This window comes from Chiloscyllium plagiosum, unplaced genomic scaffold, assembly GCF_037043375.1.
Source record: "Chiloscyllium plagiosum isolate Xiang-an unplaced genomic scaffold, Cpla_swu_hap1 HiC_scaffold_22, whole genome shotgun sequence".
Classification (NCBI taxonomy): domain Eukaryota; kingdom Metazoa; phylum Chordata; class Chondrichthyes; order Orectolobiformes; family Hemiscylliidae; genus Chiloscyllium; species Chiloscyllium plagiosum.
The window spans coordinates 78,657,976-78,684,429 of NW_028270160.1; the positions used below are offsets into that span (position 1 = coordinate 78,657,976).

Sequence of the window (26,454 nt, forward strand, 5' to 3'; positions counted from 1 at the left end):
TTCATCAGCTTCCAAACTGGAAAACTTAATGGGGAGGGAGCCTCCCCTCCCCCAGGGTAATCCTCTATTCCCTGACTTATCTCTTGACTGATCACCCATTTCCTTCCTTCTTACATGCCGTTATGACAGCAGTGTGATCCCCTCCCTGTATGTGTTATCCACCAAACTCTCAGCATTATAGATGTCTCACAAAATCTCCAGTCATTAACTGAGCTGCATGACCCGGTGATCGTCTCAAACATCAGCAGGGGCTATGACTTCTCCCAATGTAACAGAAAACGTTTTCCATTTGACCAACCCACTATTCCTTGGAAGGACAGCAATTCCAGGTGCACGGGAACATCAGCATTTCCAAAGTGCCCTCCAAGCCACGCTCCATGCTCCCAGCACTGTGTCTGTGCCTCCTGCTCTGCTGTTTCTCCAACTCCAAGTCCCAGTCGGCCGCGATCCTCGCTGCTGATTCTCCCGCTCTGTGCTGCTCGCTGTCAGGTTCTCTCCCTTTGTGACTCCCAAGTAATTGTAATCCTCAAGCCTGAACTGAGATTTATAATATCCCATTCCGCACTGCTCCCTCACAGGATCGCCGCTGAGCCTGGAAAATCGTGAAAAAGAGGAGGATTAGAGGCGGCAGAAGGTGTTACAGTGATTGAGCGAGCTGTCGGAGATGGAACAGGCTATCTGGACAGGGAGGCAAATCTGCAGTGCCTAAAGCAGGTTACTGGAAGACACAGCGAGAGTTGCAGGCACTGAATAAGTCAAAGGAAATAGAGAGATGGTGGTTTGTTGGTGACGGAGCTTTGTTGAGTCTAAAGGGCTTTTTGTGAGCTGCTTACAGAGATAGAAACACTTCAATGAATGCAAATTGACAGCCAGGAAGTGTGGTAAGGTACTGGACACTGTTGGATGTCACAGAGTTAGAAGACTTGCAATAACTGGGGTGGGGGGGAATATAGATCATTGGAGCACTGGTGGTCTTCAAGGACCTTCAGGCCATGAGGTGGTGCAGAGAATAGGAACATTCTGAAATGGTAGGATTGTAGGAGATGGACGAGGTGAAGTGGATAAGGAGGGTGAAAAGTGTGAATTAAACACATCCAGCCGCTGTAATTCATAGAGATTTTAGGAGCTGTAATTTGTGACAGTGATATGGAGGGATACAGATACTGAGAGGTTACAAATTTAAAAAGGAAGAGTTGAATGCTGATCAGAAGTTTAAACAGGAATAAAAACAATTTCCAAGATCAACAGCGCAGACGGGAATGGATGAGGGGAGATATTGTGAGGAACTATAAGAGTTGTACATAGAGGAGTACGTCACCTATAAAGGGAGAACTGCATTGTCTGTACGCAGTTACAGTGGCACATGTGGGATATGTTACAGACATGAGGAGTGTTGGAGCGCCTGCTGGATGATACACAGATAACAACAGTTCCAACGGCTGGTGCAGTCACACATGAAGGCAGCTCACTACCACCTTCTCAGGGATAACTCCAAACCAATTATTAAAAAATGTTGACTCAGCCAACATTGCACATGTCCGTCAACGAATGAATGAAGGATGGTATTTGTAGAAAAATCAACAAGCAGCACTGAAGTCACTCAGGAAGGCTCTTTCAGCAGCCCTTCACAAACCCGGAATTTCTATACCCTGGAAGGACAGCAATTCCAGGTGCACGGGAACATCAGCATTTCCAAGGTGCTCTCCAAGCCACGCTCCATCCTCCCAGCACTGTGTCTGTCCCTACACCCAAAAGACTGCAATGCATCAGGAAGGCAGCTCACCGCCACCCTCTCCAGGGAATGACTGATGGAAGGTAATGATGGCCGAGCGAGTGACGACCACATCCCATAACTGAACTTTAAAAAAGAGAAATTCACAGACTGTTCATGTTCTCTTTGTTTTCTCCATACAACCCACTTCACAGCTAATTTTGTATCACCAACAAATGTGAAACATTAGATTTTGTGCGACCATCAAATACATCAAATCCATTTGAGATTAGTTGGATGTCAAGCACTAATCCATTTTCTTCCACTTAGTTCTCTGTCTGTTAAAGAATTCTCAATCCATGCCATTACATTCCCTCCAATCCCACATGTGCCAATTTTGCTTATCCACCTCTTCAGTGGGACCTTGTTAAAAGGTTTCTGAAAATCCCAATAAACCATTCCTCGGTTTTATCTACTCTGCTGTCTACAGCCAGACAGGAAAACAAAGCCAGCAATGTTTATGAAATGACATCTCGCTTTCAGAGCAACATGCTTGGCACTGTCAGAAAACAGAGAGCAGATATAAAGGAGTCAGCCAGTGATATGTGGAGTTCCATTGGGGACAGCGTTGGGATCACAATGTACATGCTAAACATTGACAGTCTGGACAAAGGATGTGAGGGGGTACGGGAAACAGAATTCTCTGAAACATCCCAGAGATGAAATGCTTGTCACATGAGGAGCAGTTGGAGATTCTGTGTCTGCTCTCGATTACGTTTAGGCAGCGGTGGCAGAATCTGATTCAAACGTACAGAATACTGAGGGACCTGGATAGAGTGGGCATGAGGAAAATGTTTCCCATGATTCGGAGAGACTCGGGCCCAAAGACAGAGCTTCAAAGTGAAGGGACACCCCTTCAGAATGGAGATGTGGAGCAATTTATTCAGCCAGAGATTGATAATCTGGGGAGCTCGCTGCCTACGGGGGGGGCTGTGGATGCGAAGTAAATCAGTGCTTTAACTCAGAGGTAGATAGGTTCTTGTCAGGGGTATGGTGCTGGAAAAGGACAGCAGGTCAGGCAGAATCCGAGGAACAGGAGAATCGACATTTCTGGCAAAGGCCCTTCATCAGGAAAGGACTGATGAAGGGCTTTTGCCCGAAACATTGATTCTCCTGCTCCTCGGATGCTGCCTGACATGCTGTCCTTTTCCAGCACCACACTCTGAACTCTAACCTCCAGCATCTGCAGCCCTCACTTTCGCCTGACAGATAGGTTCTTAATGAGTAAGGGGATGAAGGGTTACAAGGAATAGGTAAGAGAAACAATTCAACCATCATCGAATAGTGGAATAAACTCGATGGTCCAAGTAGCGTACTTCTATATCTGATCACAGAAACCCGACAGTGTGGACAATGTCCCATGGCCACCTCACTTAACCTGCACATCCTTGGACTGTGGGAGGAAACAGGAATACCTCGAGGAAACCAACACAGACACAGAAAGATCTCCACACTGCCAATCACCCGAGGCAGGAATCGAAGCCTGATTCCTGTTGCTGTGAGGCAGCAATGCTAACTACTGAGCCACCGCATTGCCTCCGTGGCATCGAGATGGGTTTACGAGACGTGCTTATTCATCTGCTTTCGAATTGTGCAGTTATCATTTCTGCCATATCGCTTACCATACATTCCAACACTTTCCTGATTAATACCACCACCTCTTGGTTTCAGATAGACTGCAAAAAGCTACATCACAAAGTAACTTGGGAATTCTTGTGTATAAATCTCAGGAAGGTGGTATACAGGATCAGCAGATCATAGAAAGGGTAAATGGAATGCTGGGATTGACTCCAAAGGGAATGGAGAATAACAATAGGGAAGGCTTGTAATAACTAGAGAGGGTTCTAATCAGCTCACAATGAAAATACTGTAAACAGGTTTGGTTCCCTATCTAGAGGGATATGTTCTTGCATTGGAGGCAGCCCAGAGAAGTTTCAACAGACTGTCCCTCAAAATGGAGGGATATTGATGAGAAAAGGTGGAGAAGGTTGCAATTGAACTCATGACAATTTAGAAAATGAGGCAAATTTACTCATACATCGCAGATTCTTTGGTCTTCTTACAGGATCTATCGGAGCAGTTGCAGAGCAGATCTGACAGATGGGGAGTGGTATAGCTGCTGGAGTACTTACAGAGTAGGCTTGCTAGAGGGGGTGTAATATCACTGGTGCAGTTGCAAAGTTGGGCAGACGGGGAGTGAAGCAGTTACAGAGGAGCCTTGGCAAATAGGGAGTGATAGAGCTGCTGGAGCAGTTACAGAGTGAGCCTGACAGGTGGCTAGCGATTTTACAGCCGGAGCAGTTACATAGTAAACCTGACAGAGGGGGAGTGACATAGCTGCTGGAGAAGAAACAGAGTAGGGTTGACAGAATGGGGAGTGATAAAGCTGCAGGAGCAGCTACAGAGTAGCCCTGAGAGATGGGGAATGATATAACTGCTGGAGCAGTTACACTGTAGGTCTGACAGATGTGGAGTGATATAGCTGCTGGAGCACTTACAAAGTAGGCCTGACAGATGGATAGTGATATAGCTACTGGAGCAGGTGACAGATGTAAGGAGGGCTCTGGAGGCTGATGTAGATTGCAGAGACAGTGTGGACTGATGAATGTCAGAAGTTCATACTGAAAGGGAGGTCTGTAGGAGAATGAGAAGGTAACAGAGATAGTGAAGCTTTTGGTGTTGGAAGTGGATTCAGTGTGTGGGCTAATGTCACAGAGGCAGGCGCCGCCATAGTGATTGGAGGAACACACAAACGGAGGGATGCTATAGGATATGATGTACCAGAGATAAGGAGTGTTCCAGCGGCTAACGGAAGTTACGAAGATAGGCGGGGTTATCGGGCTGCAGGAGGAATCAGTTTTGGAGGGTTGGAGAGGCTCGAAAAGATTGGACAGTTGGGGAGTATTCCACGGTCTGAAAAAATTCCAGTGATTGGTGATAGTGCAGTTTAGGAGAAAGTGAGGACTGCAGATGCTGGAGATCAGAGCTGAAAATGTGTTGCTGGAAAAGCGCAGCCGGTCAGGCAGCATCGAAAGAGCAGGAGAATCGACGATTCGGGCATGAACCCTTTTTCAGGAATAGTGCAGTTTACACAGTTAGTGGGGATAGTGGGGACTGACAGTGATACAGAGCCAGGGAGTGCTACACAGAAATATAGGGAATCAGAATCAAGAGTGTATTGCTGCCTGACCCACTGTGCTTTTCCAGCATCCGAGGATCAGGAACATTTTGAGCCGGAGCCCTTCATCAGGAATGAGTAGTAGGGAAAGGATGGTGTACAGAGATAGGGAGTAACTGGAAGAATTTACAGCGATAGTGAGGTTTGTGGTGATGGTTTTTGCGATTGGATAAAGTTAGTAATATAGAGGGATGGTTCTTCAGACTGAAGGAGGTTACAGAAAGTGAGAGCTGTAGGGACTCGGCTTGGATACAGCAACAAAGAGGATGTTTCATGTAAATGGATGTAGCTTTAGTGACCACATGTGGTTACAGAGATACGAAGGCTGGTAGTGACGGCAGGGGGTAGAGTTATGGAGCAGTGTCGTGACGGGAGAAGGTCACAGCGATAGAGGAGATTGCAGACATTGGGCGGGTTATTGTGGCTTCAGGAGACTGTACACAGGGACGGCCGCCGGGATAGGGGCAGGTTACACAGGCAGGAAAGGCTGTAGGGACTAGAGGATTTGAAAGAGATAGGGAGGTTTGTAAGGATGGTGGATGATTAGAGGTCATGTAGTGGTTTAGGATGGGAGGCAGGAATGTTATAGGGATTGAACGTTACAATGATATCATGTGCTCTAGGAGCTGGAGGAGAGTACACAAATGGTCGAGGCTGGAGGATGTTACGGAGACAGTGTAGGCTGGAGGTATTGTGCAAGATGACAGAAAGAGAGATTATTGTAATGACGGGAGGAGGAGATTCCTGAGATTTGCCATGTCATCCAGTCTGGAGCATTTTACAGTCACCGGGAGATAGTCAGCATTGAAGTACATTTTAAATTTGCAGAGGGATTGTAGGGAGGGGGTGAGGTTACAGAGATAGGAACTGTTCTCAGAGTTAGAAGCATACAAGGCATTAGCTCAGTGGAGTTGGACTGAAGAGTCTGCTTCCTTGCTGTATGAATCTATGATGCGACAATAGAGAATGTTGGAGTGTAGAGAACAAAAAGATCCCAGGCTTCAATAGGAACTTCCCGTGTTCGGCCTACTTTCCCCTCCATTGTCCTGATGCTCACTAAGACAGTGTAGGTCTGGATTGATAACTGTGACACACCTAATGCTGTCTCAGGCAGACTCAGTACAGCAGAGCTGAAAGTAATCCTCTCACAAAGGATGGAGATTGAGCCTGGGAGCATTATGCTCTGTGTTCACCATTCAGCACTGTATCTACGTCTTGTCTTGAGGACCGACGTTTCGAGCTATTTAAATGCTCTCTGCTCTGGCATGTGCTGCTGCGTCTCTCTGGAGTGGAGAATTCTGTTGGCTCAGGATCTGGAGTAGCTGCAAGAGTAAGAGACATTGACAGAGGCAGCAATTCGACCCATTCAGCGAGGGATACCAAATGAAGAGATACTGAGTGATATCACCAGGGTGCAAGAATGATTTCAGGATCAAGCAATGGGCATGGTGAAAGGTTTTTGATTCATGATGCAGTAGGATCAGTACTCAGCGACGGTTGAGCTACGAGTGGGAGAGGTGATGGCCTCGTGTTATTCTCACCAGACTGTTCATTCAAAATTTAATGCCGATGTCAGCTATAACGATCTAACTTCTTAATATCATTGAAGGAAGGAAATCTGTTATCGACAGCAGGTCTGGCCTACATGTGACTCCAGACACAGAGCAAGGAGGTTGACTCTCAACTGTCCCATGAAATGATCCAGCCAGCCACTTAGCTCAAGGGCAGCTCGGGGTGGGAAATACACGCTGGCCAGCCATAGAGAGCAACATCCCACGAGTGAATTAAAAACAACGCTGCTGGGAGCAGTGTCCGAGCCAATCATGTCGATAGGTTTATGGGCAGGGCCTTAAACTGACATGAAGGATGCAGGGACAGGGTTCAGGTGGAAGGAGCTTTCCAAATCCAAATTGAAAAGGGGTGAAGCATCGGTACAGCATGGAATGTGGCTGAAGACAACCAGAAAGGAACAGGATAGGGCAGAGTTTAACTAAAACTGGACATCAGTGAATTAGGCTGTGACAGGAAATTCTGGGAAAAAATCAATAACAATGTTCTTTCTTTGGAATGGACAAAGTATCTTCAATAAGGTAGATGGACTTGTGTTACAGAGATAAATAAGATTTTGTCACCAAAATATTTGGAGAAACAAAAGGTGGAATTTAAATATTCAATTCCGCACATCCTTGAGAGGTCTCAGGCAGAATGAGAGTACAGGATGGGTAACCCTGACAGTAATGGGTAACAAAGGCATTACAGAGAAAGCATTTGGTCTCAGATTATGCAGCTGAATCAGGCTGAATGCAAATTCTGGGCAACACGTGTCAAAAACACAAGCAGGAGAATGTTTTTTAGGATGCCTGACAGCATTGCATTGCTCAACACTGTTACACATTCCAATGAATTCCAATGCAATGCAAAGACACTGTGATAATTGTGGGAGACTTCAATCATTGGAATGTTGTGGTCAGTGTTTCTTTGAATAACATATTGTGCAAATGGCCAGAGACATGGCTATCTCAGATCGACCGTTGTGAGAGGATGCTGAGTGAAGGAGTATCATCACAATGCGATATCCTCTGGGAAATTTTAGTGTAGCGGAATTCAGCGAGATGATGGATTTTTAAATTGACCATAAAGCACACCTGACAATCACAACCAAATCCATTTACATGTGTTTGAGAGGAGAATTGAACAAGGTTAACAGGGGAAACATTGATGTGTGTGGCTGTAAATGGACAGTGGAAAACATTTACAGTCATAGAATATGTGCAGCACAGAAACAGAGCATTCGGTCCAACTCATCCACGCCACCCACACATCCTATCATAATCTCGTCTTATTTGCTAGCACTTGGCCCAAATCCCTCTCAATCCTTCCTGTTAGTATACCCATCCAGATGCTTTTTAAATGCAGTAATTGTACCAGCCTCCATCACTTCCTCAAGCAGTTCATTCCGTACACAGATACCCCTCTGCCTGCAAAAGTTGTCCCTTCAGTTCCTTTCATATCTTTCCCTTCTCACCCTGAACCTAGGCTGTCCGGTTCTGGACTCCACTATCTCAGGGAAAAGACCGTGTCTGTTAAACCTATCCATACCTCTCTTATAAACCTCTATATGGTCTCCCCTGAGCCTCAAATAGCCCCAGCCCATTCAACCTCGACATGCAGCTCAAATCCTCCAATCTTGGCAACATCCCTGTAAATCTTTTCTGAAACCTTTCAATTCACACAACATCCTTCCGATCAGAAGGAGACAGGAACTGCATGCAATATTCCACAATTGGCTTATCCAATGTCCTGTACAGCCAGAACATGACCTCCCAACTCCTCTACTCAATGATCTGATCAGTAAACACAAGCATACCAAACACCTCCTTCACCCTCCTATCTACCTGCAACTCCACTTTAAAGAAGTTATGAAACTGCATTCCAAAGTTTCTTTGTTGCGCAACACTCCCCAGGAACATACCATTAAGCACATAAGTCCTGCTGAGAGTTGCTTTCCCAAAATACAGCACCTCACATTTATCTAAATTAAACTCGATTTGCCACACCACAGCCCATTGACCCATCTGATCCAAATCCCGTTGTAATCTGAGGTAACATTCTTCGCTATCCACAATACCTCCAATTTTGTCGTCATCTGCAATCTTACGAACTACACATCCTATGTTCACATCCAAATCATTTATATAAATAACAAAAGTAGTGGATCCAGCACCGATCCTTGTGGCACTCCACTGGTCACAGGCCTCCAGTCTGAAAAACAACCCACCACCACCACCACCCTTTGTCTTCTATATTTGAGCCAGTTCTGTATCCAAATGACTGGTTTTCCCTGTATTTCATGAGATTTAACCTTGCTCACCAATCTCCCATGTGGAAACTTTTCAAACACCGTATTGAAGTTCATATCGCTCACATCGACAGCTCTGCCCTCATCAATCCTTTTTGGTGCTTCTTCAAAAACTGCAATCAATTTCTTGAGACAGGATTTCCCACGCACAAAGCAATGCTGATTATCCCGAATTCGAAACCCCTTTTCCAAACACATGCAAATCCTGTCCCTCATGATTCCCTCCTTTAACGTGCCCACCACTGACGTCAGGCGAACCGTTCTGTAGGTCCCTGGCTTTTCCTTACCATCTTGCTTAAATAGTGGCACCACGTTAGCCAACCTCCAGTCTTCTGTACCTTACCTGTGACTATCGCTGATAATAATATTTCAGCACGGGGCACAGCAATCACGTCCCTAGCTTCTGACAGAGTTCTAGGGTACACCTGATCACTTCCTGGTAAGGCCCGAGGGAGTGTTGCTGAACAAAGAGACTTTGGAGTGCAGGTTCATAGCTCCTTGAAAATGGAGCCACAGGTAGATAGGATAGTGAAGAATGCATTTGGTATGTTTTCTTTTATTGGTCAGAGTACTGAGTACAGGTGTTGGGAGGTCTTGTTGTGGCTGTACAGGACATTGGATAGGCTTTTGGAATATTGAACTCAATTCTGGTTTCCTTCCTATCAGAAATATGTTGTGAAATCTGAAAGAGCTCAGAAAAGATTTACATGGATGTTGCCAGGGTTTGAGGATTTTAGCTAAAGGGAGAGATTGAAAAGGCTGGGGCTGGTTTCCCTGGAGTTTCGGAGGCTGAGGGGTGACCTTATATTGGTTTACAAAATTATGAGGGGCAAGGACAGAATAAACAGACAAAGTATTTTCCCTAGGGTCGGGAAGTCCAGAACTAGAAAGTATGAGTTTATGATGAGAGGGGAAATATATAAAAGAGACCTAAGGGGCAACGTTTTCACACATAGTGTGGTACGTGCATGGAATGAACTGCCAGAGGAAGTGGTGGAGATTGGTACAATTGCAACATTTAAGAGGCATTTGGATGGATATATGAATGAGCTGGGAATTTGTGTTTCGTCCCCTATCTAGGTGACATCCTCAGTGCTTGGGAGCCTCCTGTGAAGCGCTTCTGTGATCTTTCCTCTGGCATTTGTATTGGTTTGAATCTGCCGCTTCCGGTTGTCAGTTCCAGCTGTCAGTTGCAGTGGCCGGTATATTGGGTCCAGATCGATGCTTATTGATTGAATCTGTGGATGAGTGCTATGCCTCCAGGAATTCCCTGGCTGTTCTCTGCTTGGCTTGTCCTATGATATTAGTGTTGTTCCAGTTGAATTCATGTATACTGGGAGGACTATCTATAGTTGGGTTTATATTTGGAAAGTGGGAGTATGTTAAAGTGATACAGTGAGAGTTCAAGGCCAGTAAGTTCCTGACGTGGGAATAGTAAAGATAGCAAGTCCAGCAAATACTGATCAAGTAATATCATGAGTTTGATAAAGAAAATACAGTACAATAAACTCAGGTGAAGCAATTCACAAAGATAGAGAGTGCAAGGGGATCCATAGAAACCGAGGACACACAATGGCCATGAAATATGCTTGTCAGATACTATTAAGGAAAAGTCACAAGGTAGTTTATCAGTATAGTTAGAATAAGAGGGCAACTGAGGAAAGGGTGAGTCCTGTTAGAAACCAAAGGGATAGTCTGTGCATGGAACCAGAGGATGTAGGTGAGCTTTTCAATGAACACTTCCCATCTGTATTCACACAGGAGAAAGGCATTGTAGCCGGGGATTTCAGTTGGGAGGATAATGTTCGAGAACATGGTAAGATCAATACGGAGGTGAAATTAAATGTTTTCACAGGCATAAAACTTGAAGAACTCCCCAGTGCCCAATGAAATGCACCCCAGGCTGCTATGGTAGGTAAGCGAGGAGATTTCTGGGGCTCTGCTGGATATATTTAATACTTTGCTGGCCACAGGTGAAGTGCCAAAAGCCTGGAGGATCGCTAATGTGGTTCCTTTGTTCAAGAAGGGCAGCAGGGATAGGCCAGGTAATTACAGAGCAGATAGTCTGTCAGCAGGGGGAGGGAAATTGGGAACAATTCTGAGGGAAAGGATGGATCAATAACTGGAAAGGCAGGGATCGATTAGTGTTAGTCAGCATGGATTTGGTAGAGGAAGATAATGGCTGATGAACTCAGCTGAGTTTTCTTTGAAATTACGATTGAAGATATTGATGAGGCCAGTGCAGATGATGTGGGTTCCATGGAGTTCAGTAAGGGCTTTGACAAGGTCCCACATGGAAGGCTGGCCCAAAAAGGAAGAACCCATGGCATCAAAGGCAAGTAGGCAAATTGGATCCAAAATTGTTGGAGGATTGTTTTTGGGATTGAAAGCTTTTGCCTAGCGGGTGTACCACAGGGATCTGTGCAGGAGCCATTTCTGTTCCTTATGGGCATTAATCACTTGGATGTGATATCATTAGTAGGTATGCAAATGATATGAAAAAGGAGGGTGTTGTCCACAGTGAGAGGGATGGTCTCAAGCTACAGTCTGAAAGTTGAGGCTGTGACAGAATTCAAGAGAGTAATTTCAATCAACAAGGCAGACACTAGCACAGCAGGCAATGAGGGAAAACTGATCAATTAAACTACTTTATTTCAACATAACAGGCCTAAAAGGTAAGGCAGATGGACATGAACATGGGACTGAGACACCACAGGTATGACAGAAACACAGCTGAGGGAGGGACAGGACTGACAGCTCAATGTTCCAAGGTACAGATTCTACAGGATGGAGAACACAGGAGGTGAGACAGGAGGGGGAGTGGAGTTTTTGATCAGTGATACATCACTGCAGCACTTTGAGAGGATATTCTTGGGGATCACCCAGTGATACTGTAATGGTGGACATAATAATTGAGAATGGTCATCACTTTGAGATGGTTGCATTACAGGCCCTCAACAGTCAACGGGAAATTGAGCAGCAAATATGTTGGGAGATCGCAGATATCTGAAAGAAGGATAGGGTTGTAATGGTCAGAGATATTAACTTTCTAAACCTACACTGGGACTGCCAGACTATGCAGAACTTTAGTGGGAGGGATTTGTTAGGCATGTTCAAGAAAACTGTCCCAATCAGAATGTAAATGGTCGGACAGCAGGAAGGGGTAAAACCTGACTTCCCCTTGGGAAACAAGGGAGGGAAAGGGACAGGGGGTGTTCGTGGGAAAACTCTTTGGCAAAGTCACCACACTTCTATCAGTTTGAAAATAGCGATGGAAAAGAACATGGCTGGTCCACAAGTTAATGATCAAAACTGGCCTTGCCTGAATCCCGAAGGTATGAGTCAAGAGCTTTTAACAATGGATTGTGGAGGTTATTTGCAAGTAAAGGGACGTCAGGCAGATGGGAAGCTTTCAAAGGAGAAATAAAATGAGAGTTCAGGGTCAGCATATTCCTGTTATGGTAAAGGATAATGCTGACACAAGTCGTAAACACTGGATGACTGGAGGTTTTGGGGTTCTGGTCAAGAAAAAGGAGGCACATGTCACATATAGCCAACTGGTTTAACGGAATCCCTGCAAGAATATTATGGGTGGAGTAGGACACTTAAGTGGAAAATCAGGAACCAACAAAGGGGACCACAGAAAGCTCTGGCAGATCAGGCTGAGGAAAATGCAAGTATATTAACAACAGATAATTAAATACGGACGGAATATGGTTCCTTAAAGATCAATGGAGCCATCCAAGTGTGGAAGCAGAGGAGATGGCTGAGATCCGAAACGAAAATTTCACGTTTCAACGTATTGTGGAGAAAGACTGGGCAACTCAGGGAAATAAACAATAATGTCTTCAAAAGACTCCACGTAACAGAACAGGAGGTACTGGAAATTTTAAAATGAATAAAAGGTATACAAAGCCCTGGGAAATAATCAAGGATATCCCAGGATATTGTGGGAAGCTTAGGAAGAAATTGTGGGGAAAGAGATTTTGCTATCACTGATAAACAGCAGGGATGAGTTGGAAGCCTGGAGGATGGCTAATGTTGTGCCAGTGTTTAGGAATGGCTGCGAGGGAAAGCCAAGGACTTCAACACCAATAAGCTTGACGTCAGTGATGCATATGTTGTTGGAAGCGATTCTGCTGGACAGTAGTTACATGCATTTGCAAAGGCAAGGATTGATTAGGGATAATCAACACACATTTGGAATACTGCATAGAATTCTGATCATTCTGATTTAGGAAGCACTTCCTGAAACTGTCAATGGAGCAAAGATTGACGAAGATTTCACTGATACTGGAGGGTTTGACAGAAATGGGGAGGGTGGTTAAGCTGGAAAACAACATGGGGGGATAAGATAGATTTGGCAGGCAATGTTAAGGAGAATGCAAAGAATTTTCCACAGCACACAAGGACAAAAAAAAACAACTCGACAGTCACTAGGGCTCCTCAAAGATCAGCGAGGCCATGCAAGTGTGGAACCACAGGAGATGGGCGAGAGCCTAAATGAATATTTCATGTCAGAACATATTATAGACAAAGACTAGTACACCAATGGAAAGAAACAGTGATGGCTTGTAAATAGTCCCTATTACAGAAGAGGTGGTGCTGGAGGTCTTAAAACACAAAGACTAAGAAAACCCCAGTTCCTGAACAAGTGTATCCCAGAACATTGTGACAAAGTAGTGGCAGGGACACGAGAAGAAATATTTATATCATTGTCCTTCGTATTTCCATTGGGCGTCGGTGGCTGAGGGGTGACCTTACAAAGGCTTATAAAACCATGAGGGATACAGGTAAGTTGATTAACCCACGTCCTTACACCAGGGCAGTGGAGTCCATTACAAAATGGGATTGAACTGCAGAATGAGGATGTGTTCGCAATTCTGCAAAGTGTGAAAATAGGTAAGTCGTCTGGGCCGGATGGGATTTATCTTCGGATTCTCTGGGAAGCCAGGAAGGAGATTGGCTTTGATATTTATGCCGTCATTGTCTAGAGATAGTACCAGAAGGCTGGAGGATAGCAAATGTTGTCCCCTTGTCCAAGGATGGGAGTAGAGAAAATCCTGCTAATTCGAGAGCTGTGAGCCTTACAACAATTCTGGGTAAAGCGTTGGAAAGGCTTGTAAGAGATAGGATTTATAATCATCTGGAGACGAATAAGATGATTAGGGATAGTCAACACCGCCTTGTGAAGGGCAGGCCGTGCCTCACAAACCTTATTGAGTTTTTTTAAGAGGGTGGATGAGGGTAAACCAGTTGACGTGGTGTATATTGATTACAGTAAGGCGTGTGTTACGATTCCCCACGGTAGGCTATTGCAAACAAAACGAAGGCATGGGATTGCAGTTTGGATCAGACATTAGCTCGCTGAAAGAAGACAGAATAGTGTTTCATGGGAAATACTCATCCTGGAGTTCAGTTACTAGTTGGTTACGCCAGAATCAGTTTTGGGTCTAGTGTTGCTTCTCATTTATACAAATGACCTGGATGAGGGCATTGAATAATGGGTTAGTACATTTGCGGATGACACTAAGGTCGGTAAAGATGTGGAGAGTGACGAAGGATGCTGTCGGTTACAGAGAGGCATAGATCAGCTGCAGAGCTGGACCTAGAGTTCACAAATGAATTTTAATGTGGAAAAGTGTGATGTCATTCATTTTGGAAGGAGTAACATGAACACAGAGTACTAGTCTAGTGGTAAGATTCTTGGTAGTGTAGATGAACAGAGAGATCTCTGTGTACATGTACATAGGTCGTTGAAAGTTGCCACCCAGGCTGATAGGGTTGTTAAGAACGCATTCAGTGTATGAGCTTTTACTGGTAGAGGGATTGAGTTTCGGAACCATGAGATCATGCTGCAGCTGGACAAAACTCTGGTGCTACATCATTTGGAGCGTTGGGTACAGTTTAGGTCACCACATTACAGCAAAGATATGCAAGCTTTGCAAAGGGTTCTGAGAAGATTTACTAGGATGTCATCTGATATGGAGGGAGTATCTTACGAAAATGTCTGAGGAACTTGAAGCTGTTTTTGTTCAAGAGAAGATGTTTTCAGGCCTACTACTGAGACGAATCAGATAATCAGAGCGTTAGATGGGTTGGACAGTGAGAACTTTTCCTTTGAATTGGGGTTGCCTCACACGAGGGGAGATAGCTTTAAATTGATGGGTGATAGATATAGGACAAATGCCAGAGGTAGTTTCTTCACTCAGAGTGGCAGGGGCGTGGAACGTGCTGCCTGCGACAGCAGTGGACTCGCCAACTTTAAGGGTATTTAAATGGTCATTGGACAGAATTGGAATCGTGTTGGTTAGATGGGCTTCAGATTGGTTCCACAGGTTGGCGCATCATCGAGGGCAGAAGGGCCATTACTGCACTGTCATGTTCTATGTTCTAGAGGGCATAAATATGAGGGGAGAAAGGAAAGACATAAAAGGAATTGGAGTTGAATATATTTCACGAAGAGGATGATGCAGGTATGGAATGAGCTTCCAGGAGGAATGGTAGAGAAAAGCACAATGACAACATGTAAAAGCCATTTGGGCAAGTATATGGAAGGGAGAAGGTTTGAAGGGATTTAGGTCAATGCAGGAAACGTTCAGGGACTCTGGTCAGCAAAGACTAGTTGGATCAAAGGAAGCATTTCTGTGCTGCATGACTGTCTCAAATTATTGGAGGAGGAGACTACTGAGATAAGGCATGTTGCAGACATTGAAGCAAGTTACAGACATCGGAATAGCTGTCTGGAAAGCAGTAAATTTCAATTATATGGAGGGACTATAAGGAAGAGAGGAGGTTACAGAGATAAGACTTATAGCAATTACAAATTACTGAATAAACTGGCCCACAAGACATGCCATAGATACAATGTTGCAGAGTAGTGATTCTCAGTACTTGGTAGTAAGTCTGTACTCTGCTCCCCCTCCAACACTATGTCATGTCTTGTTAGCCGATGTTTGGAGCCTTCTTATTGCTCTCTGCTTTGTGCACTGCGAATGGTCTTACCTCTCTGCAGGATTTATAGAAGGCTCCAGATCTCCCTGCTCTTTGTCTCTCTGGCTGACCAACCAATTTCAATTAGTGATGGATGAGACACCCAGCAGCTGGGAAGTCTATTGAGTCAGGAACTTCCTGAGTACCTACAGGAGACAGAGAGATAGACAGAATGAGAAATTAGACTGATGCAGTGAGGGTTACAGAGGGAGAATGTTCCCGAGTATCACAGAGATCTGGAAAATCCCAGTCTCCATTCCTATTCCTTGCTGCCTTGTCTCACCGGGGTGGGGAATTCTGTTAGGTCGGAATCTAGAATAGCTGAAAGTGTGTGTGTGTGTGTGAGAGAGATAGAGACAAAAGAGAGAGAGAAAAAAAAGAGAGAGAAAAATAGAGAGAGAGAGAGACTGACAGAGGCAGGAATTAGACTCACACGGTGAGGGATAACACATGGAGAGATACTGAGTGATACCTCCAGAGTGCTGAAAGATGTCAGTGTCATACAATTGGGTCGGAAGAACGGGTCTACCTTCATGATGCACTGGTATCAGTGTTCAGGGATGAGCAACCAGTGATTAGGCGAAGTGATTGCCTAGTGGAATTATTGCTAGCGAATGTATCCCAAAGCTCATCTAATGCTCAGGGGAGGCAGGTTTGAATCCCACCATCAGAAATGGAGAAATTAGAAACCAACAAATTTAAAAATAGTAATGAACAATCCACAAATAAGTATGAAACTATTGCTGATGTACAAAACATCCAAATACTTGTACTTTCGAGAAGGACATCTGCCAATCTTCACGTGGTCTGCACGATGTACCCACATCAAGGTGTCTGCCTCTCAATGACCCTCTGAAATGGCCGAGCAAGCTACTCAGCTCAAGGGCAGCAAGGACTGGGCAAGAAAGGCTGGTCAGCCAGAGACACCCACAGCCCATACCTGACTTAAAAAAATAATCCACTGGAACCATGCTGGGAGCAGTGTCCCATCCTATCATGTCCGTAGGTTTATGGACAGAGCTTAAAACTGACAGAGAGGATGCATGAACAGGGTTCAGGTGAAAGGAGCTTTCCAAATCCCAGTAGCAAAGGTGAAGTATCGGAACACCATGAGGATGTGGCTGAAGACAAGCAGAAAGGAACAGAATGGGACAGTGATTAACTGAAACTGTACATCAGTGAATAGGGTTGTGACAGGAAATTGTGGGAAAGCTTAAATTATGTTTTTGTTTAGAACGGATAAAGTTTCTACCCTTTCGTCATTTATGTGTATGCATAAAATCCCTTTGGATTCTCCTTAACCCTATTTGCCAACGCTATCCCCTGTCTGCTTTTCGCTCTTAAGTATACTCTTACTGCCTTTATACTCTAAGGATTCACTGGATTTCTCCTATATGTTCTTGACATATGCTTCCTTCTTTTTCCTAACCAAAACATCAATTTCTCTAGTAATCCAACATTTCCTGGAACTATAAGCCTTTCCTTCACCCTAACAGGAATACCGTTTACTGTCTCTGAACTCTCGTTATCTAATTTTTGAAGTCTTACCATTTTGCAATGATAAAGGTTTCATTCTCTCAAAATCAAAACTCTCCAATTCTTGCGTCTCGTGAAACTGCCGCTGAAATATAATGGAAAAGAATCATTCCAATCGAAGGCGTTGTTGAGATGAGCTCTGGTCAGTCATGCAGATCTGGAGGGCACATGAGCAGCACCAGGTCAGTGTCAGGCACACAGACAAAATGGATAAATAGATTCACAACTGAACTCACATCTCCCAGCCTGGGAACCTGAAGCTGTGTTCAGCCATTCTGATAAAAATCTCCAAATTTCGGTCAACAAAATTGTACCACCAGGTTCGGCAGCCCTTCCTACCTCCGTAACATGGCCTGGACTCTACAACTCTTCCTTCCTCTGCAAAGTTACCCAGAAGGGCACTGGAGGATGGTGGATGTTACGTGGACAGGGAGGGATACCAGGACAGGAGGGTAATGCAGATATCAGAAATATTGCAGTGGTAAAAGGAGGCTTCAGGAATTTTGAGTGTTGATGCTAATAAAGGAGGTTACAGAGCTAAGGAGAATTGTAGGGACGCGAAGAGATTTCACAGCTCTGGAGTGTTCTCGGCACTGGAGGAAGTTACAAAAATTGGGAGGGTTTAAGATTGGAAGGATTTCACAGAAAACCTTGACAAGGTTAAAAGCAGGATTCTTGGCGAGTGTCGAGGAACAGCGGGATCTTGGGATTCAATCCATGGATCCCTCAAAGTTGCCAACCAAGTTGACTGGGGTTTGGAGAAGGTGTATGGTGTGTTGGCTTTCATTAGCAGGGAGATTGAGTTTAAGAGTCACAAAGTTATGCTGTATAGATCCCTGGTTAGACCACATTTGGAATATCATGTTCAATTCTGGTTGCCTTATTATCGTAAAGATGTGGAAGCCTCAGAGAGAGTGCAGAGGAGATTTATCAGGATGCTGCCTGGACTGGAGGGCAGGCCTTATGAAGAAAGGCTGAGAGAGCTAGGGTTTTTCTCATTGAGGATGATAAGTCACTTGATAGAGGTGCACGGGATGATGAGAGTCTGAGATAGATTAGATAGCCGGAGAATTACCCCATTGTGAAGATGGTTATCAGAAGGGATCATAATTTAAAGGTGATTGGAGGAAGGTTTAGGGGCGTTGTCAGAGAAGGTTCTTTACACGGAGAGTGGTGGGTGCATGCAATGCACTGCAGCGGTGATAGTAGAGTCAGTAACATTAGGGATATTTAATTATCTCTTCGATAGGCACATGGATGATAGTAAAATGTAGGGTCTGTAGATTATAGTTTTATCACAGAGTAGGATAAAAGGTCGGCACATCGTTGAGGGCCAAAGGGCCTGTCATGTGCTCTACTGTTCTATGTTCTGTGTTCTATATAGGGCTGGGTACAATGGCATGCAGATGTTTCAGAAAGCTGGAGAGGATGAGATCTGGAGAAAGAGACACAAATAGGGAGGGTTGCTAGGAATGTCAGAGGTAACAGAGACAGCAATGGTCTGATCAGGTGCAGATGATGCAGGCTCAGAGGGTTCTGGGGATTGGACGCTGTTTCACCAGGAAGGAGGAACGTAGAGTCACAGCAGGTTACAGAAATGCAGAGAGCTGTAGGGCCTACAGATGTTCATGGAGATGGGGAGGTTGGGAGTGATGGAGCAGTTTACAGGCATAAGGATATCGTGAGGATGGAGTGGTTTACACAGACAAGGAATGCTTTAGGAGCAGATCACAGAGATAAAGTGGGCTGTACAAATTGAAAGAACAAACAGACATATGCAGAGTAGTCAGACCTAAGATTTTTATAGACATGGCAAGGCTAAGGTTCTGGAGTTTTTTTGCATTGGAGGGTGTGGAGTCTGACAGATTTTCTGAGATATAAGGACAGCAATTTTGGTTGAGGACAGTTTCACAGAAAAAAGGGAACATGAGTAAGCTCCTACAGTTTGGTCAAGGGAAAGATTGTAGGGGAGGGTGACATTTACACAGATAGAGATGTCAGAGCTGGAGAAGGTTATGGAGAAGAGTAGATGGATGGAGAAACTGGAGGAGATTACATTGACAGAGTGTGTGCTAATGACAGGAGGATGTTATATAGACGGTGGGTCTTGTAGAAACTGGATCGGGAGAGCCACCGGCATTGGAGTGAGTTCTACAGATCGGGAGTGCGACAGGGACCTGAGAGGATTTGGGGGTCTCCAAAGATTAATCGTATCTTTAGGACTGGAAGAGGTAGATACAGAAACCTTAAAGCCAATGTATTGCATCTTCGTTTTCCCGAGTAGAGCCTCAATATCCCTCATCAGCCAGGGATCCTTGAAACTGCCAGCGTTTCCCTTCACCCGAACAGGGACTCTGGATTCTTGAGATCACACTTTTCAAAGCCTCCCATTTGCCAGTCGTTCCTTTTTATTAAGACAGACTCACCCAATCGATGGTAGTCATGATTTGGAGATGCAGATGTTGGACTGGGGTGGGCAAAGTTAAAAGTCACACAACACCACGTCCCGCAGGTTTGTTTGGAAGCGCTAGATTTCAGAGCGTTGCTTCTTCACCGGTGGTTGTGGAGCACAGTCATAAGGCACAGAATTTATAGCAACAGGATAGCAGTGTCATGGAATGTAATATTAAACATATTTAGATGAAGTATTTCAACTTTTGGAATGATCAATAGCTCTTCCAAATCTAGTTGGAGTATAAACAGCTGCTGTGTGATTTTTAGCTTCACTCAAACGACCTCTGCTAGATCCTGCCTAATGGCACGAAAACTGGCCCTGCTCCAATTTAGCATCTTAGTCTGTGGACCTGTTCGATGTTTTTCCATGACTGGGTGAATTCTCAGACAGTTGTGGTCACTGGACCCAAAGTGCTGTCCGACTGAGACTTTAGTCACTTGCCTGACCTCGTTTTCGGAGGGGAGGTCCAGTGTTGCACCCGCCTGAGTAGAGTTATGCCGTCTAGATCTTCATTTAGGAAATGTTCTTGGGCATATGTGTCAAATTTTACTCCGTACGGGTCTTTTACTCTCTGGGTGGCCCAGTCAATCCAGGGGAAATTAAAATCTCCAAACAATAATACTCTATAATTCCTACTGTTATCGCCCATCTCTCAACACATCTGCTCCTCCAATACCCGCTGGCTGTTTGAGGGTCACAACACAGTCCCAACAGTTTGACCATCCCCTTTTTGTTTATAACTTCCAAACATGTGGCCTCATTTGATAACCCCTTCAGAGTATCCTATCTAAGAGTATCTTCTGTTGTTATGTCCTCCCTTATCAAAAGGACAGCACACCCTCTTCACTTACTTGTCCTTCTATCCTGCCTGTAGCTTCTGTATCCTGGAACACTGAGCTGCCAGTCATACCCTTCTCTCAGCCATGTTTCTGTTATGGCTATAATATCCCAGTCCACAGAGCCATTCCATGCTCTGAGCTCGTCTGCCTTACCAGCCATGTCTCGTGTTGAAATAAATGCTCGTAAAACCAGAAATCTTTTCTGTTCCTTTACTGTACCCCTGGATATCCTGAATAGGAAACTTGGTCTTGGTGGCTGATGTATCTTCCCCTGAATGGTCAATGGCCCCTTTCTTATTCAGTGTCCCAAATCCCTGCCAAACTAGTTTAGATCCTTCCAGGGTAACACTAGCAAATCTCGCTCCAGGATTACTGGTGCCCTTCTGGATCAAGTCCAACCCACCCTTCTTTTACAGGTCACCTCTACCCCAGAGGAGATCCCAATGATCCAAGAACCGGAAACCCTGCCCCCTCCACCAGCTCCTCAGCCACACATCCATCCGGCCTAACTTCCTATGTCTATCCTCACTGGCACGTGGCACTGGAAGTAATCCAGATATGACTAGCCTTGAGGTCCTGCTTTTTAAATTCTTACTGAAATCCCTGTACTAATTTCACAGGACCCCATCCCATTGTCTATCTTGGTCAATCGTACAAATGTGCACAACGGTCTCTGGCTGTTCACCCTCTCCGTTCCAAATGTTCTGCAATTGTTCAGAGACATCCTTGACCCTGGCACACAGGAGGCAGCACACCATCCTGGGGTCTCTTCTGCAGCCACATAGTCTCATGTCAGTCCCCCTCACATCTGACTCTCCTATCAGTATCAAGACCATTGGACAGGATGTGACAAACATGGGCTGGGAAGAACCATCTGCGTTTGGGTCTATATTTGCAAAATGGGAGCATTTTAAAGTGATACAGTGAAAATTCAGGGCCGGTGTGTTCATGAGGATGGAATGGCAAAGGCAGCAAATCCAGCGAATACTGATCAAGTGATATCGTCAGTTTGATAAAGAGAATACAGTGCAATAAAAACAGGTGAAGCCATTCACAAGTATAGAGAGTGCAAGGGGGTCCTGAAAAATGAGGGACAAACAATGGTCACAAAATATCCTTGGCCGATAATGTTAAGGAAAAGCCACAAGGTATTCTACCAGTACAGTGAGAGTAAGAGGATTACTGGGGAAAGGGTGGGGCCTGTTAGAAACCAAAGAGACAATCTGTGCATGGAGCCAGAGGAAGTAGGTGAGGTCTTCAATGAATACTTCCCACCTGTATTCACACAGGAGAAAGACATTGTTCCCGGGCATTTCAGTCGGGATGGTGAGGTTCTCGAACATGTTAAGATCAATAAGGAGGAGGTATTAAATGCTTTCGCTGGTGTAAAGGTGGGGAAATCCTCAGTGTCCAATGAAATATATCCCAGGCTGCTTTGGGAGGCAAGGGAGGAGGTTGCTGGGCCCCACGCAGATATATGTAATACTCTGCTGAGCACAGGTGAAGTGCCGAATGACTGGAAGATAGAGAATGTGGTTCCTTTGTTTAACAAGTGCAGCAGGGATAGGCCAGGTAATTACATAGAACACAGAACATTACAACGCAGTACAGGCCCTTCGGCCGTCGATGTTGCGCCGCCCTGTTATACTAATTTGAAGCCCATCCCACCTACACTATTCCATGTACGTCCATATGCCTGTCCAATTACAGAGCAGATAGTCTGACTGCAGGGGGAGGGAAATAATTGGGAAAAATTCTGAGGGACAAGATGTATCAACATTTGGAAAGGCAGGAATCGATTAGGGAAAGTCATCACGAATTTGGTATAGGAAGATTCTGTCCGATGAATTCAGAGGCGTTTTTTGAAATGGTGTCTAAAAATATTGATAAGGGCCGTGCAGATGATGTGGGTTCCATGGAGTTCATTAAGGCCTTTGACAAGGTCCCACATGGAAGGCTGGCTCAAAAGGGAAGAGCCCATGGGATCGGAGGCAAGTTGGAAAATTGGAGCCAAAATTGGAGGATTGTTTTTGTGATGAGAAGCCTTTCACCAGTGGGTGCACCATAGGGATCTGTGCAGGAACCATTGCTGGTTATTATGTACATTAATAACTCGAATGTGAAAGCAGAAGGTATCATCAGTTTTGCAGATGACATGAAAGGTGAGGGTGTTGTTCACAGTGAGGGGGATGATCTCGGCTACAGTCTGAAGGTTGACGCTGGGACAGAATTTCAAGACAGTCATTTCAATCGACCAGGCAGGCACCAGCATAGCAGGCAATGATGGGAAACTGATGAACTAAGCAGCATTTATTTTGATGGAAAAGGCCTGACAGGGAAAGCACATGAACCCAACGCATGCATCGAACATGGGACTGGAATACCGTAGGTATTACAGTAACACAGCTGAGGGAGGGACAGGACTGGCAGCTCAATGTTCCAGGGTACAGATTCTACAGGAAGGATAAAAGGAGAGGCAATTGAGGTGGGGTAGCGGAGGTTTAGATTTGTGAAAACATAACTGCAGGACTTAGAGAAGATATTCCTGGGAATCGCCCAGTGAAGATATGCGAGTGGAACTGAGAAATAAGAATGGGTCATCAGTTTGATATAACTGTACTACAGGCCCCCAATAGTCAGCAGGAAATTGAGCAGCAATTTTTTCCGGACATCTCAGATACTTGTAAGCATGATAGGGCTGTAACGGTCAGGGATTTTAACTTACTAAACCGAGACTGAGACTGACGAAATGTTCTGAGCTTGGATGAGAGGGATTTGTTCAGTATGATCAAGAAAACTGGCTCAGTCAGTATGTAAATGACCCAACTGGAGAAAGAGGTGAAACCTGACCTCCCTTTGGGAAGCAAGGTGAGGAAAAGTGCTTGAGGTGTTATTGGGGGAGCATTTTGGAAAAGTGATCACAATTATATTAGTTTGAAAATAGCTATGGATAATTGGTAGGCCTGGTCCACAAGATAAAGATCAAAATTGGCCTTACCCCAATTCAAAAGGTATTCGTCAAGAGATTTTTAAAAGTTGATATTTGGAGGGACCTCAGACATGTGGGAATTTTTCAAAATAGAGAAAATGAGAGTTCAGGGCCAGCATATTCTTGTTAGTGTGAAGGACAAGGCTGATCACAAGTAGGAAACACTGGATGACTGAGAATATTGAGGTTATGGTTAAGAAAAAAGTGGGCACATCATTGTATAGACATCTGGATTAAGTGAATCTCTTGAAGAACATTGCGGGTGTAGTAACACTTAAGAGGGAAATCAGGAGAGCCCAAAGGGGACCCAAGAAAGCTTTGGCAAACAAGGTTGAGGAAAATCCATAGATGTTCCACAAGAATATTCATTAAAAAAATTAACTCAGGACAAAATGTGGCCCCTTAAAGATCAATGGCGCCATCAATGTGTGGAATCACAGGAGATGGGTGATATCTTAAATAAAAAATTCACACTACAACTTACTGAGGAAAAAGGCTAGGGAAGTCAGTGGAATAAACAGTGATATCTTCAAAAGTGTCCACATTACAGAGCATGAGGTGCTGGAGGATTTAAAATCCATAAAAACAAGACAATATCTGGGAACTAATCAAGTTTGCCCCTAGATATTGGAGGAAGTTAAGGACGAAATTAAGGAGTTCCTCACAGAAATATTTCTATCACTGACAGCCACAGGTGATGAGCTGGGAGCCTGCAGGGTGGCTAATGTTGTGCCAGTATTTAGTAAAGGCTGCAATGGAAAGGCAGTGACCTAAAGACCAATTAGCTTGGTGTCAGTCGTGCAAATGTTGTTGGAAGTGATTCCACGGGACAGCAGTTAAATGCATTTCAGAAAGTAAGGATTGATTACGGACAGTCAGGACAGCTTCGTGCATACAAAGTCGTGTCTCACAAATGAATTGAATTTGTTGATGAGGTGACCAAGAAGACAGACAGAATATCGGAGTCATTGTTAGTAGGTTTGTGGATAATAATATCTGTGTTATAACGGGCAGGGAATACAGTTATCAAAGGGGCTCTTGAATAACAGGGACAGCGGGACAAGGAATAAAAGATGGTGTTTAATTCAGGTGTTGAACTTTGTTAAGACAAACCAGGGAGGACTAACACAGTTCATGGTAGGGACCTGGGCAGTGTTGTCAAACGAGAGAGACCAAGGGGTTCAGTTACACTGTTCCTTGGAAGTGGCATCACAGTGGGATAAGGTGGGGAATCCGCATTTGGCACACTTGCCCTCATGGGTCAGAGCATTAATGACATGAGCTGGTACATCATGATACGGCTATACAAGACATTGCTGGGTCCCCAGTTGGAGTACTGCGTATTATTCTGATCCTCCTGCTTTAGGAAGCATGTTCCGAAACTGTAAATGGAGCAAAGAATGATCAAGATGTTACTGATCCTGGAGGGTTAGACTTATAAGGAGAGGCAGGATAAGCTGCAAAGTGAAACCGGGGGGAAAGAGATAGATTCTCAGAAAATGTTAAGGAGAGTCCAAAGAGATCCTACAGCATACAAGTACAAAACAGAGACAATAGGGCCCCTCCTGTGTGAAACCACAGGAGATGGGTCAGATCCAAAACGAATATTTCATGTCAAAGCATATTGTAGATAAAGACCAGGAAATAAAGGGAAAGAAACAGTGATGTCTTGTAAAGAGTTCCCCATTACAGAAGAGCTGGTACGAGAGGTCTTAAAACACAAAAGGTAGATAAAAACCCAGGTCCTGAACAGGTGTATCCCAGCACATTGTGGCAAAATAGTGGCAGTTACGACAGCAGAGATATTTGTATCATTGTCCTTCATATTTCCTTTGGGTGTTGGTGGCTGAGGGGTGACCTGACAAAGGTTTATAAAACCATGAGTATACAAAAGGTGAATTGCCAAGATCTTTACCCCAGGGTAGGGGAGTCCACAACTAAAGGGCATAAATGTGAGGTGGATAGGAAAGACTTAAAAGGGACGGGAGGAGAACATTTTCCACACAGAATATGGTGTACATATTGAAGGAACTGCCGTGGCAATTGCAGAGAAAAGTACATTAAAACACGTGAAATAAACTTGGGCAGGAAAATGGAGAGGAGAAGGTTTGAATGGATATGGGTCAAATGCAGGCAAAAGCAACTCTTTCAGGGACACTGGACAGCATGGACTAGTTGGATCAAACCAAAGGTTCTGATTCAGTTCTGTTTGGTTCTGTCATTGGAGGAGGGGACTACTGAAATGAGGCATGTTGTAGAGACTGAAGCAAGTTACAGAGATAGGGATGGTAGTCTGGAATGCAGTAGATTTCAAACATGTGGAGGGACTATCGGGAATGGAGGAGGTCACAGGGACAGGAATGGTTATTTGAGTTACAAATTATCGAAGACATCGGACCATGAGACATGCCATAGATATAGTGTTGGAGATCCCAGGCAGCATTCCCACACTCTCAAGGGAGGCCTGCTTTCCCCACTGTGCTGCTGATGCTCACTAAGACAGCACAGGCCTGGATTGATAACTGTGACACTCCTGATGCTGTCTTAGTACAACACAACTAACAGTAGGGGTGGTGATTGAAACTGGGGTGTGTCTGTACTGTGCTCCCCCACCAGCATTGGTTCTATGTCATGTCTTGTTAGCCGATGTTTGGATCCCTCTCATTGCTCTCTGCTCTGTGCACTGTGGGTGATCTTACCTCACTGCAGGATTTATTGAAGGCTTCAGATCTCCCTCCCCTTTTTCTCACTGGCTGATCAACCATCTTCAATGAGGTGATGAACAAGAGACCCAGAAGATGGGAAGTATACTGAGTCAGGAACTTCCTGAGAAC

At 44.7% G+C, this 26,454-nt stretch overlaps 1 long non-coding RNA gene across 1 annotated transcript; it reads right to left on the minus strand.

The window, feature by feature from the left end:
- On the minus strand, positions 1-26,454 carry LOC122552407 (uncharacterized). The gene is made up of 4 exons (XR_015761030.1): positions 26,320-26,454; positions 17,350-17,494; positions 15,814-15,947; positions 1-592 (listed from the first exon to the last, which is right to left on the minus strand). It is a non-coding gene; the product is annotated as an uncharacterized LOC122552407 (long non-coding RNA).